At 39.4% G+C, this 13,463-nt stretch overlaps 1 long non-coding RNA gene across 1 annotated transcript in view; it reads left to right on the forward strand.

The window, feature by feature from the left end:
• LOC111827477 overlaps nt 1-12,264 on the forward strand; it is a 68,972-nt gene extending 56,708 nt beyond the window's left edge. Inside the window, exon 3 of the long non-coding RNA XR_002831074.1 lies at nt 12,180-12,264. This is a non-coding gene — a long non-coding RNA (uncharacterized LOC111827477). The remainder of the gene's footprint in view (nt 1-12,179) is intronic.
• The last annotated feature ends 1,199 nt before the right edge of the window (nt 12,265-13,463 follow it).

The raw sequence follows: 13,463 nt of genomic DNA on the forward strand, positions 1-13,463 counted from the left end.
GCCATTAGGGATCAGTTCAAAGCTAAAAATAATTCACTAATAAATGTTTCTCATTTCAAGTTCTCTTCTCAGAAATGATTAAAAGGTACATTTCAGAGACCAATAATTTTTAGGTTAACCATCACTTTTTTATCTAAGATTTCCCCCCTCTCTTACTGTGTAGATCTTTGACTTAAGATCAATGTGTTCAGTGAAAACTTTCCTTTAGGATATATCAGTAATGTTGAACAAAGAGAAAAATAAATCAGTCACATGTCTTTTTCTTAAAATAATATTTTCATTTCTATTAAGTCTATTTAAAAAATCAAATTGGTGCCTCCAGCTGGTATCTCTTGTGTGATTTTCTATTGGTTCAACCAGAATTAGATATCAAAGAAGTTGATTAAAATATAAGGATAAAAGTAATTTCAAGTTTAGTGTTTGACTATTTCCCTATTACCAAGGTGAGAACAAATGTATTCTTTCCATCTTTAGTTATGGAAGAGACTTATATATTTGAGTTATTATATCTATTTTTAAGTAGCAAGAATAGAAATTCCAAGTAGTTTGCATTTCTATTGCTAATGCTTGCAAGATAGTTTAATGTGGTGGTTAGATGTACAAATTCTTGTGGTGACTGCATGAGCTCAAAATCTGCTGCACCAATCTATTAGTTGGTGACTTAGGATAAATTACTTAACTTCTCTGTGTTTCTCAGTTTGTAAAAGAAGCAAATGACAGTAGCTACCTTTTAGGGTCTTCATTGGCATTAAATGGATTACTACATTTAAGAAGGGTTTATAACAGAGCCTGGATCATGCAAGTCCCAAATAGCTGTTGTCATTTCCTGTGAAGGGATCACTTCCCACCATTTACAATAACATCTCACTTCCTAATGCGCATGGCCTATCATATTTAGAAACTTGATTTATCATGTGGTCAAAGCCAAATGAAAATTCCTTCTTCTACTTCATACATTTCATATTATGTTAAACTAGAGGCCCTGTGCATGAATTCATGCATGGATAGGGTCTGGCTGGTGGGCCCTGATCAGGGCCAATCGGGCTGGGCCAGCTGGGGGTAGGGACCACAGGCAGTTGGTGGGCTGGCCCCACCTCTGATCAGGATGCGGGGCGGGGGGGCAATCAGGGGCAGGGACAGCCCAGGGGGAGGGGCCGCAGCCAGTTGGCTGGCGGACCCTGCCCCCTGGTCGAACTCTTGGTCGAACTCCCAGTCGAGGGGACAATTTGCATATTAGCCTTTTAGGATAACAGAAATCAAAGCAGTATAAAATAATCATAAATCATTAAGCTCAAGGATTGGGTTTGCTTTTAATGCTTCTACAAATACAGGGTGTGGCAAAAGTAAGTTTACAGTTGTGAGTATGTGAAACACAGAGTTTATTCTTGTATTATTGGTTATTAATTATTGTATTATTTTCCATAATAAAACTATAAACCTACTCTTGCCACACCCTGTATATTCCTATGGTTTTTTGTGTATATCTGAAAAGGCAGTAAAACTAATATGTGTCAAACTAAGCCTATGTAACATTACAAACATACAATTTTAACAACCAAACATATTAAACCATTTGATTAAATTCCTCAGCTTTCATAAAGTGGATTGCAAAATTACAAAGATGTGGATAGAGCATTTCCCCCTCAAAGTCGTGTCCATGAAAAAAAGTGTGCCCATCTCTTAAGATACCCCATGGGAAAATAAAGAGTTGGGCAAGAATTCCACACATAAATAAATCAATTGAAGAAAATTGCATACTATGTTCTTTTCTGTAAAAATTCATTATTCATTAGTATAGCAAGATCTTGAAATAATGAAACCTATTTAACTATGTTTAACTAATTTCTCCCTAATATTGATTACTAGAGGCCTGGTTCACAAAATTCGTGCACTGGGGGATGTCTCTCAGCCCAGCCTGCACCCTCTCCAATCTGGGACACCTCTGGGGATGTCTGACTGCTGGTTTAGGCCCGATCGGATCGGGCCTAAATGGGCAGTCGGACATCCCTCTCACAATCCGGGACTGCTGGCTCCCAACTGCTTGCCTGCCTGCCTGCCTGATTACCCTTAACTGCTTCTGCCTGCCAGCCTGATCACCCCCTAGCCACTTGCCTGCCAGCCTGATTGATGCCTAACTGCTCCCCTGCCAGCCCGATCACCCCCAACTGCCCTCCCCTGCCAGCCCAGTCGCCTCCAACTGCCCTCGCCTGCTGGCTTGGTCTCCCCTAATTGCCCTCCCCTGCTGGCCATCTTGTAGAGGCCATCTTTTGATCACATGGGGGTGGCCATCTTGTGCCCACATGGGGGCAGTCATCTTGTGCGAGGGCATGATGGTCATTTTGCATATTACCTCTTTATTATATAGGATAAGATTTATATCCTCATTACTTTCTTGAAGAACTTGATATGGATGATCAAAATCTATGAACTATCTGATTATTAAGTTAAGGCCATTGTCTGGTTCCCCCAAGGCAGCCAAGTCCTGCTCCTGGAGATGAGATATTTTATTTTTTTATTTTATTTTGCTTTTAACTGAGGACTGACTGATTCTTAAATTGTTTTCTAGTTTTTCTTTCCAGTGGGTCTCAGTTAGTGAAGGAGAAATGAACCCTAACTATAAAAAGGGGTTGGAGGAGGGAACTTATCTGGGAATGTCCAAGTTTAGGAATTAAACCCTTGTAAATATATTGTATTTATCAGAATCTTGTCTGTGATTTGGGACTTGATGCTTAACTCATTTGGGCTTCTTTTCTTCAATTTGTATATGAAGAAAAAAACACCCAATTCTCTCTCACACAGATGCTTTAGGATTAAATGAGGCAACAAATGTTAAATTGCTTTAGTAGTCAAAAATCAATACAAATATTCAAAGTACAGTTGTCATTCTTTTTGCTGGGACTGTAGTAATGATGGTGTTGAACAAACTGGTGTCATTTGGGAAGTGACAGTAATTGCTTTACAGGAAAGTATTCCCCAGGGTGGCCATGAGAGAAGGAACCTTTAAAGGGGCTTCAAATCCTCCCAGATGTGAATATAAAACTGTTTACTTTGTCTTTTTAAAGTAGAAAATATTGATATGTTGCATTGCTGTAGATGGCTTTAGGTGTGTGCAATGATTTTTTAAATTAAATGTATTATCTCTCTTCTTCCTAGTTCTTCTGGTTTAGTGACTTGCTGTTCAGTGGGTCCACTGCATTTATTTGGGAGTGGTGTTTCTGATATTCCTTTAAGATCCCCTCAACCCCCATTCAGAGTCTGTCCATCTCATCAATGGGCCTTTTATTATCTGTGATGTTGTCAAGAAAGTCCTGGATTTGGTGTCAGAACTACTGAGTTCAGGGCCTCTGTCTGTGGCTTACCCAGGTTCACACACTTTGACAGAATGTAATGAAACAGCTCAGTGAAATTCAAAGTGCCATCGATATTTCAAGCTTCTTAAATCTTCAATGTTGTATGCCAAATTCAACCTACATTAAGTACTTCTGGATAGAAATCAGACAGTTTGGAATGTTCACTGAGTCTTTTAGCATGGCTAATTTAAAACTATTGCACACACATTTCAAGGTAGGATGCATGGTAGACCAGATAAAACCTATGCAAACTTTAAACAATAAAGAAAAATGTGATGGAACTTCCAAATAGTTATACATTAGTAAAAATAAAGTGTTCTAATTGCTACCCATGTCTTCTATGGTCTGGACTGTTCTGCGTTTTGAGGATATAAAGAAGTATAAGACTTGCACTAATGTCTTGAAAAGGTAAATCATTACCAAGCATAGAAAGAGGAAGGAATAGAGAATTCCAGACATGGATAAAGGTGTAAAGGTGAGAATATATATGTATTGCTCAGCTCCCCTGGAATAAAACAGCAGGTTAGAGAGTAATGGGAAGTGAGTCTCTGAGTACTGTCTGGCAGGGTGAGAAGAGTGTTAAAGGCCATTGTGTGCTACTACGGATAATTTTCTATGACAAATACTTTGAGAAAAATGTAATGTATAATCAGCTTAGCTATTAAAATTTGGCTGACATTTTGATTGAGTTTATACAATTCTGAAAATTTCCTAATTTCTTTTAAACAATGGCTTAGAAGATTCAGAATAAATTTTCCTATGCTTTTCAAGAGAATTCTAATATTATTGGAAACAAATACTTCTAAATATGAAAAGAAAGCCATTTCTTTGTAATACTCTTTCTAAATTTAAAAATTCATGAAATTTTCATAGTGCAGAGAATTTGGGGGGCAAACATTATTATTTATACGTAGTCACCCAGAATCTAGACAACCATAAAATTCCTTCAGTTTCTGACAGCCGAAAAAGGACACGAATAACTAAATACAGACAACCATAACTGGAACATATTCAAGAAGTGGAAAAATCTATTTAAAACTGACAGATCATCAGATGTAGTTTAAGTCAATGGTTATATTTGTGTAAACTTGAAAGCCAAACAAATATGTCTGAAATCTCATTGGTAAAACACTTTATGATTTTTTAAAAATGATCTTCCTTTGGCAAAAGCTCCTTTCTAGATTTACTGCATCCCACCAATAGAAGAACTGACTCCTGAGAAAATTGAAAATACATCCATGAAAGTGGAAAATTGTAAGGTGCCAAGAGTGGGGAAATTGACAGCAACAACGAGTGCCTGCCGGGACCCTACAGCCAGAGAGAAGAGCATGCCAACCAATGCTTCTTTTTTCTTCACAGCCATTTAAGTTCCAGTCTTGACCGATAAATGGTCCAGGGGGTGATGAAAGTGGAGGGAACACATTTTCCACCCCCTCAAAAAATTAAACGTTTGCAGTAGAAGAATTCTTCTTCCATAGGCAAGCATGATTTTTAAGTTTTCCTTTCCATGGAATAAAAATTCCCAAATAAAAATGCTTTGATTCATAGATTAACCCAGACATGTTTATGAGCTGTAGGCCTGACATGCACCTGACAGACACCGAACAGGGTCAGAAAATTGTGTTCTTCACCCCCATTGTCCGAGACCTGGAGATGGAAAAGGAATTTCTCCCGGCACTCCTTGTTAGGTTTGAAAAGAAGGCGATGCTAGTTTGTTACGGCTGATACAAGGTATTTAAGTCAGAGTCCATAAGTTTAGGCTTCTTCCTCCCCCCCTCAGAATTTATTGGGAAATTATGGCTTATAATTATTTTGTTATTTATTTTGAGAGAGGTCATTATTTTTTTGAACCTCCTAGCTCAGTGGTCGGCAAACTGCGGCTCGCGAGCCACATGCGACTCTTTGGCCCCTTGAGTCTGGCTCTTCCACAAAAACCACGTGCGGGCGCTCATGTACAGTGTGATTGAAACTTCCTGGCCCATGCACAGAAGTTGGTATTTTGTGGAAGAGCCACACTCAAGGGGCCAAAGAGCCGCATGTGGCTCGCGAGTCGCAGTTTGCCGACCACTGTCCTAGCTACATTACAGGATTCATGAACTAGAAAATATAGCTCAGAAGCAGAAGTTTTTCAACCACCTGCAACTTACTTCATTTGACAATATTAAGGGGCAGCGCTTCCCATGTTTTCATAGAAATTGGAGTAGTGGGCCAAAAAGCTATAATTAAGGAAGGGTGATGCATTGAACTAGGTTTTATATCAAGAGAAGCATTCTGTTTCATCTTCATTAGGGTAGTTTATTCATTCCACAAACTTATGTTGAACAACCTGTGGAAACAAGACTCTTTGCCTTCATTAGGATCTCCACATATAAAAGAAAAATCCCAGTTATACCCAAACTCATTTTGAAATAGCATATCTAGAAAGAGTAAAATCAAAGCAAAATAGAGAACTGTTGGTTTGAATAGGCATTGGTTCCTGCAGTTCTTTGAATGCCAGAACTAGATGGTCCCTTATAGATTATCTACTTTAAAGACAATAACCTGTAGCCAAGGTGAGGTCAGTTCTCAAAGCCGATTTTGCTAGAAAATTGCAGAATTAGTATCAGACTCAGTTCACTAGATATTTAGTTCAATTACATTTTTTTTTTTAGTGTGACATGATCACTTTTAAAAACAAATGAACAGCCCTCGCTGGTTTGGCTCAGTGGATAAAGCATTGGCCTGTGGACTGAAGGGTCCCAGGTTCGATTCCAGTCACGGGCAAGTGCCTTGGTCGCAGGTTCCGTTCCTCGCCACTGAAGGGGCACATGAGGGAGCCAGGCAATCGATGTGTTTCTCTCGCATCGATGTTTCTCTCTTTCTGGCTCTCCCTCTCCCTTCCACTTTCTCTAAAAATCCATGGAAGAATATTCTCAGGTGAGGATTAAAACAAACAAACAAAGGAAACCCAAACTGCTTTATGCATTTAATTCCAAGGCAAATCTTCAGATATCCATTCTTGCGTGCTGGGGAGTGGAGGGACTTAGGAAGCTGTTTGCAACAGTGGAGAGTTGACATCCCTGTACGGACTGAGTGCTGTGCCAGGTGCCTCCACTCTGGATATTTTTAAATCCTTGTAACAGCTCTGAAATCAATAGTACCATCTCCACTTTCCGGATGAGAAACAGTAGGCCCAGAGAAGCTAAGAAATTTACCCAGATGCACACATTTTGTGAGTGATGGATTTTAGGACCTGCACTTCTTTCTGCCTCCAAAATCTTTGCTCTTTTCACTGTACTTTAATCACTGCCTGTTAGAGGATGTTGTGTCTTTCTTCATAAATGAGTCCAATTTTCTCCTGCCACCTGGTTTTGACGACTGTCCAGATTGATTTCTCTTTTAAATTTCTATTTTGCAATTGTGGACTTTCCCCAGCTCCCCCCTTTCCATTTATCTCAGTCATGAGGTTGGGGAAAAAAATGAGAAATATGCTGGCTTGTTTGGACTGAGAACATTCCAAAATATTTGGCTGCACCTCAAAACTCTGTTAAAATAATATTATTTATAAAGTTCTGCTTGGTCAACTTTATTTTAAGTTTGGCGATTTCCCACAGGAGGCTGTTCTTTCCTCCTTCCCATTGGAAGGTGTGCTGTTTGAAAGCCTTGCTTGCAAAACATTCTCCAAGTGAGCTCAGACCCTTGCCTTCATAATGAAGGAAGACTTGCTAGACAGTAGCCCCCACCTCTCCGAAGCAGTTAAGTGGAGGATCTTCTGAACTCTCAGGCACTGCGGGGTGGAGTGGTGGCAGGGGGCATACCCTCTGTTTACACTTGAGCCATTGACCCTGGTCACAAAGCATGGCCTGTCCAGCCTCACGTTAGGTGGAATTTTAGAGTGTGGCTTTGGTGGAATGCACTGTTCCCCAGAATGCTTTCTGAGGTGTCCAGGGTTCATTTCTCCTGCATTCCTCCCCAGCAAGGCTGTCATTGTTAGCAGATTTGTTTAGCTGCCTTAGCAGCTTGGGACCTTTCATTGACTTTTGAGAAGATGATATGATTTTCAGGCAGGGATGAGGCAAAAGGCAGCTAGCAGCAGCCTTACAATGGAACACCCACTGTAACTAGCGGGGAGGCAGGCTTTTGACAGGGCGTACCTGAAAGAGAAGACCTGTCTTTGCCTCAATGTGTCATCGACCACTGTCTAAAATCAATGGCAAAGCAACGTGAATCACGGACAGCCAAGGACTTATTATTGAGAAACTTTAACAGATACGGTTTCTCTGAAAGGCCAATCCCTTTCAGACAAAAAGCCATCGTCAATGAGGCTGCAATTCAGTGAAATGACAACACTCGGCTCCCAGGAGCAGCTAACCTAAAGGGAATGTGGGCTAAAGAGAAAGACTGAATAATTAACTCCCAATGTGTTACATAACCGCTTAAACTCCACCATGTGCAGACTTGTGGCTTCATTTCAGGTTTTAGAGAAAGTCCTGTCCCAGTGGCCACCCATTTTCACGTCTCCATCTCCTGTCTCCCTGGCCGCTGGACACCTATGGATTTTCTTAGAACCACAGTTCTCTCCATAATAGGAAGATTTGGTGGACATCCTGTCATACACAAAGGAAAGCCTCTGCCAGACTAAGCATTAGAACATGGTGTTCTAGCAAATATATGAAATATCGATGCAATTATAAATCGATGAAAACCCAGAGGGAAAGATAATCTCATTTGAGGGAAGATCTTTAAGTTGTTTTTTTTTATTTGTTTTGTTTTGTTTTTTTCCTTGTAATAAAAATTGGATCAGGGAACTCAATTTATAAAGTAAAAACTGTCAGCTCCGTATTTCTAGCTGTTGCTGGAGCTAAGGGAAAGAAAGCCAAATCATGCATCTAGTTTGAGTACTTGAAACGACACATTTTAATGTATTAGTTAGGGGGGCAAAACTATCTCCCTTCTTTATGTTTTTTGATTGTTACCAATATTGTTATTGTTTTAATTCTTTTTCTAATGCTTTTCTCTTATGTCCTTTTCCAAATTCAATATTTTCTCCTAATTTTGCCTTCTGTATCCCAGATAATGTTTATGGATCACCAGGATGCCTGGTGGGGTGGTAAAAGCTCATGCTGGGTTGCTTAACATATCTGATGTTACTCTCCCTACAGAACCAGATGGAGAACTGTTGTAAACAGGGCTGCAGTGTCTCCCTGAGGCACAGTGCCAAGATGAGGACTAAGTCAGAGAGGATCTTAATGGGGGTCATGTAGTAGGGTATAAAAAATTACAGAGAGCTGATTGATAGTCCATTAAAATGGGTGGGGCTGCAGCAAGCAAATGTATCACTCACCACAGCCTGGATCTGCCCTTCATCATGGGAGGGCTGTTTTATTTTATTTTATTTTAATGCAGGACTTAGCTCATCTTTGCCAGTCTCTTCTGGAAATTCTGGACTTGCTGAAGGAAGATGCTGAAGTGTGAGAGAAGGAAGGGGAGATATGTGCGGGAGAGAAATGGAAAACGGATTGAGACTGTTGGAATGCGAGAGAAATACTTTGGTTTTGACATTATTTTCCAAGAATCATAGGCACTAAGACAAAAATTTCAATCAATTATCCAAAATTATAATAAAAATGATGAGATTTGTTTCTCAAGTGATGCAAAGTTGGAAAGTATAAACATAATCACGTCATGATGGTGGGGAGGGGATAGAATCACTGTGTTATTATCTGATGCTGTGTGCCAATGTGAGCATAGTTTTCTTATTTCTTTTTATATGTCAAAACAACAACAACAAAAACCAAAACCAACACCAACACCAACTGGTGTGTTTTAAAATAATTCCTCAAGGTTAATAGTGATAACTTATATTTCATAATTTATTTAGCTGATTTCATTTACTTTTGAAATTACTCTCATGTTTTCAACTACAACTTACTTGGGATTTCTCAGAAGTTCGAAGGAGTGGAGAGTCCATGTGCTGACCCCTCACCCACTCCCACAGCCCCACCTCAGCCACCACACCTGCCCACGCGCATCACCTGCTTCTGGTTTATAACTTCATGGAAGATGAGAGGTGGTAGTTCCAGTTTGGGAAGCGACTTCAGAAATGTAGCCATTGTGGGCAAAATAAAAAGATGCTCCCCAAGTAGGGAGTTTGCTAGTACAAAGAAAAGGTAGTTTTCATCTTCTTTGTCTCCTGCTTTAGTTAGGATTTTTGTATATTGTTTTCTTTTATTAAAATTGTAGTTCAACTGTATTGAGTGATTAGAAAATATGGACTGTCAGGGGAAAAATGTAGTACCTAACAAAATGGCATATTTATAAAAAATTATAATCCACACTTTTCCTAAGAACTATAGTTAATGACTATTGTGTAGTGACTTTGGTTTAGAAAAATGTGCTTTGAATTGCTTATAGAAACTTTATAGCTATGTGAGTCCGGATGTTCCTGTAGCATAAAGTAGTATACACAACCCAGAATCTACACTAAAATTCGAAGTAAATAGATCTATCCGTAGGGTAGAGGGAAATGAAACATAAAGATTGTTTTTATATTTGTAGTTTTCGGTGGAAACATCCCTTAATGAATCCAAGCTTTGCCAAAGTCCCACTTCATGATGTTTACTTGGCTTAGGGAAATAGTATGAGGCCCATTTGCTTTGGAAAGCTGGGAAATAATTAAAACAAAGAAGTATTTGCCCCCCAAATTAAGTTTTCAGTTGTCTAGTTCTGGATTTTTTAAAAGATGATTCTGTATTCTCTGAAGTGACTGAGTCATGTATGTCAAAATTCCTCATGGAAAATGCTTTCGACATATCCTGAATTATTTAGAAGGAAGTTCAACACTTCTATTACCAGGAAGAGTATACAGGTAGCACTATACAATCAATGCAGGGTAGAATCGTAAGGTGTCCACAAAGAAGTTGGAAATATCACCTTCAATGAGTTAGTCTGGAAAAATCTACATGTAACAGATTAGATTAGCACTCTCTATGGGTAAACCAGGAGATACCTGTAAATGTAGGTATCTGCAAAGTCCTAATAACACGTAAAACACCGATTCAGGAGACTCGGAGAGAAGCAGAACTGGAATAGGATTGTGATGTAGCAATTTGAATTTAACCAATTTTATGATACACTTTTATAGGAAGACAATATCCAAAGAAGGGAGATGGTTAGCCAGGAATAATTAAAAAGAAGTGTCAAGAAGTATTATTTGTCAGAACATCTCCAGGACTCCCTAGTCTTTATAGTTCGATGACACTTCTCAAGACCATTTACCTCAAGCAAATTACTGATCATAATTTAGTTTCCCATGATGTCTTACAGGAGAAGAATATCTGACTAGTTGGTGCAAACTTTCTGGTCTTTTGGGGAGATTTTTTCTCTCTTTGCAGATCAATAATTGACTTGCTGGCTCTTAATGGTTTGATTAGTGGGAGTTGGTTCTCCAAGCCAGATCACTTCTAGGTGCAATGATAACATTGAGTTTTAATGTAAGTGCTGGAGGCTTCCATGACATTAACACTATTTCATCTTGCCCTGATCGCTGCGTGTTCTCTAGCCCAGTTAAGTGGTTTCCCAGTGAAGAGAACAGACTAAGAAAAAAGCTGGGGTGGCATAAAACAGTGTTTGAGAAAATTCAAATGCAAAGGGAAAAGAGATTGTGAGATGAAAATATTCAATAAATTAAAAAAAGAAAATAATTTTTATTGTACTCTTTATATTTTTAATATATTTTTATATTTCCCATGCTACGTACAATGAAAATACATTGCAATTGGAATGTCAAAATAAAATAAAATGATAATCTATACTAATAAAAGGGTACTATGCTAATTAGACTGGACATCTTCCGGACATCCTTCTGGAAGTCCTTCTGGACAAAGCAGAGGCGCATAGGGGTGACCAGGCTGGCAGGGGAGGGCAGTTAGGGCTGACCAGGCAGGCAGGCAGAGTGGTTAGGGGCGATCAGGCAGGCAGGCAGGGCAGTTAGGGGCAACCAAGCCAGCAGGGGAGGGCAATTAGGGCTGAGTGGTTAGGGGTGATCAGGCAGGCAGGCAGGTGAGCAGTTCAGAGCCAGCAATTCTGGTTTGTGAGAATGTCACACCCCTGCGGGATCTGGCCTAAACTGGCAGTCAGACATATCCCAAACGGGCCCGGAATGGAGAGGGTGCAGACCGGGCTGAGGGACCCCCCCTCCTGTGCATGAATTTCATGCACCAGGCCTCTAGTATTAAAATTTTAAAAAAAATGGAATATTGATGCTTGATCCTTTCTAGTTCTTAATCATCCTGACCTTATGGTTAGACTGGCATCCCTTTGAGTGATTCAGATAGAATTAACATTTGGGGTCTAGTACGCAGGTACTGTGGCAGGCATTTTACACATTGCATTTCATGGAATTTGTTTGATCAAAAACTGGTCAACTCAATTAAAGCAGTATGTAGGAGGACTATTTTCCTTTAATCTTGAAACTTAAATGACCTCAAAAAGACTAAGTAATATATTTTCCCTTTTTCCCAACCTCCACAAAATAGAATATCAATTAATTACTTACTTTATTTTATTAGTTTTTACACAGGAAAAACAGTGATCCCGGCCGGTGTGGCTCAGTGGTTGAGTGTTGAACTATGAACCAGGAGGTCACAGTTTGATTTTGGTCAGGGCACATGGCCTGGCTTGTGGGCTTGATCCCCAGCGCCTGCAGGAGGCAGCCAATCGATGATTCTCTCTCATCATTGATGTTTCTACCTCTCTCTCCCTCATCCTTTCTCTCTAAAATCAATAAAAATGTATTTAAAAAAATAAAAAAAACACAAAACTGAAAGATCTGGATCCTTTATTTTACAGGGATGGCTGGTGTGACTCCTCAGTGGACTCTGCCCTGAAGAGGTGATGTGTTCTCCAAAGGGCCCAAGTTGGTATCCCAAGAGCCTCAGCAAAGGGACTGTGTTCTCCCCCTATCAAGCCAAGAAGTAAGTTTTCCTTCATCCTTTCTTTGTGTCAAATATATTAAATTAATGAGGTTTTTAAAATGATCTTCATCAAGTTTGGTCAAGGTCCTTCTTCCCTCTGTTTAGATGACTTGATCTCTCCAGGGCTATTGTCTTTTGTTTCACATGCCGGAAGGTGGAGGTCCATCTTTGCTGCAGGCTTTAAGGTTCTCTTTGAGTCAAGCTGGTTTATTTCGCATCCCTACTGTGTACTTCTATATAGACAGATCCTATTCTAGGTACTGACTGACCTCTTGGTGAGTTTGTCAGTTTATGTTTTACAAAACCCTTTAAGGTAAAACTATATTTATAGGGAAAGGAGACCAATAATATATTCTTAATCACTTTGTCTTAATGAGTGTGGCCTCAATTATGGCAATTTTTAAAAACATAGCTTTTGAGTTGAAGGGTTTGTTTTTTTTAAAAAATAAGACTATTCTTGTGTGTGGTGGGGGGGCGGGGGAAGCACAGAATAATTTCGTTCTGACTCTGAAACACAGTCAAATTTAAATAGCACTGATGTAATAGAACTATTGTGGTTTGGGACTCAGAGATCTGTGTCATCGGTGGCTTTGCTCTTCAGTGATATCAAGATTACTACAACTCTCTGCTTCTACAAAGGTGGGACTGAACTAAATTATTTTTTAAAGATATTTAGCAATTTTAAGACTTTTTAAGCTACTTTCATATGGCAAAATCCTTTTATGTATAAATTAAAATTATTCTGAAGTTACAATTTTCTAATGTAGAGGCATCATTACAGTCTACAGATACACTAGTATGGAACGGCATAACTATCTGGAACTCACATGCTGTAGGTATAATAATAAGCTCTAATGAGCTTCAAATAGCATCAGTGAAAATGTTTTTGCAAAGGCACACCCTCTTATCTTTTATTGCAAAAATGCTGTCCAATATGAATGTAATAAGAGCCATGTATGTAATTTAAATGTTCCAATAGTAGTCACATTAAAAAAAGTTAAAATATGTGAGATTGCCCTAGCTGGTTTGGCTCAGTGGATAGAGCGTCGGCCTGCGGACTGAAGGGTCCCAGGTTCGATTCCAGTCAAGGGCATGTACCTTGGTTGCAGGCATATCCCCAATGGAGGGTGTGCAGAAGGCAGCTGATTGATGTTTCTCT

The sequence above is a fragment of the Myotis lucifugus genome, unplaced genomic scaffold (genome assembly GCF_000147115.1).
Source record: "Myotis lucifugus unplaced genomic scaffold, Myoluc2.0 scaffold_170, whole genome shotgun sequence".
Lineage (NCBI taxonomy): Eukaryota > Metazoa > Chordata > Mammalia > Chiroptera > Vespertilionidae > Myotis > Myotis lucifugus.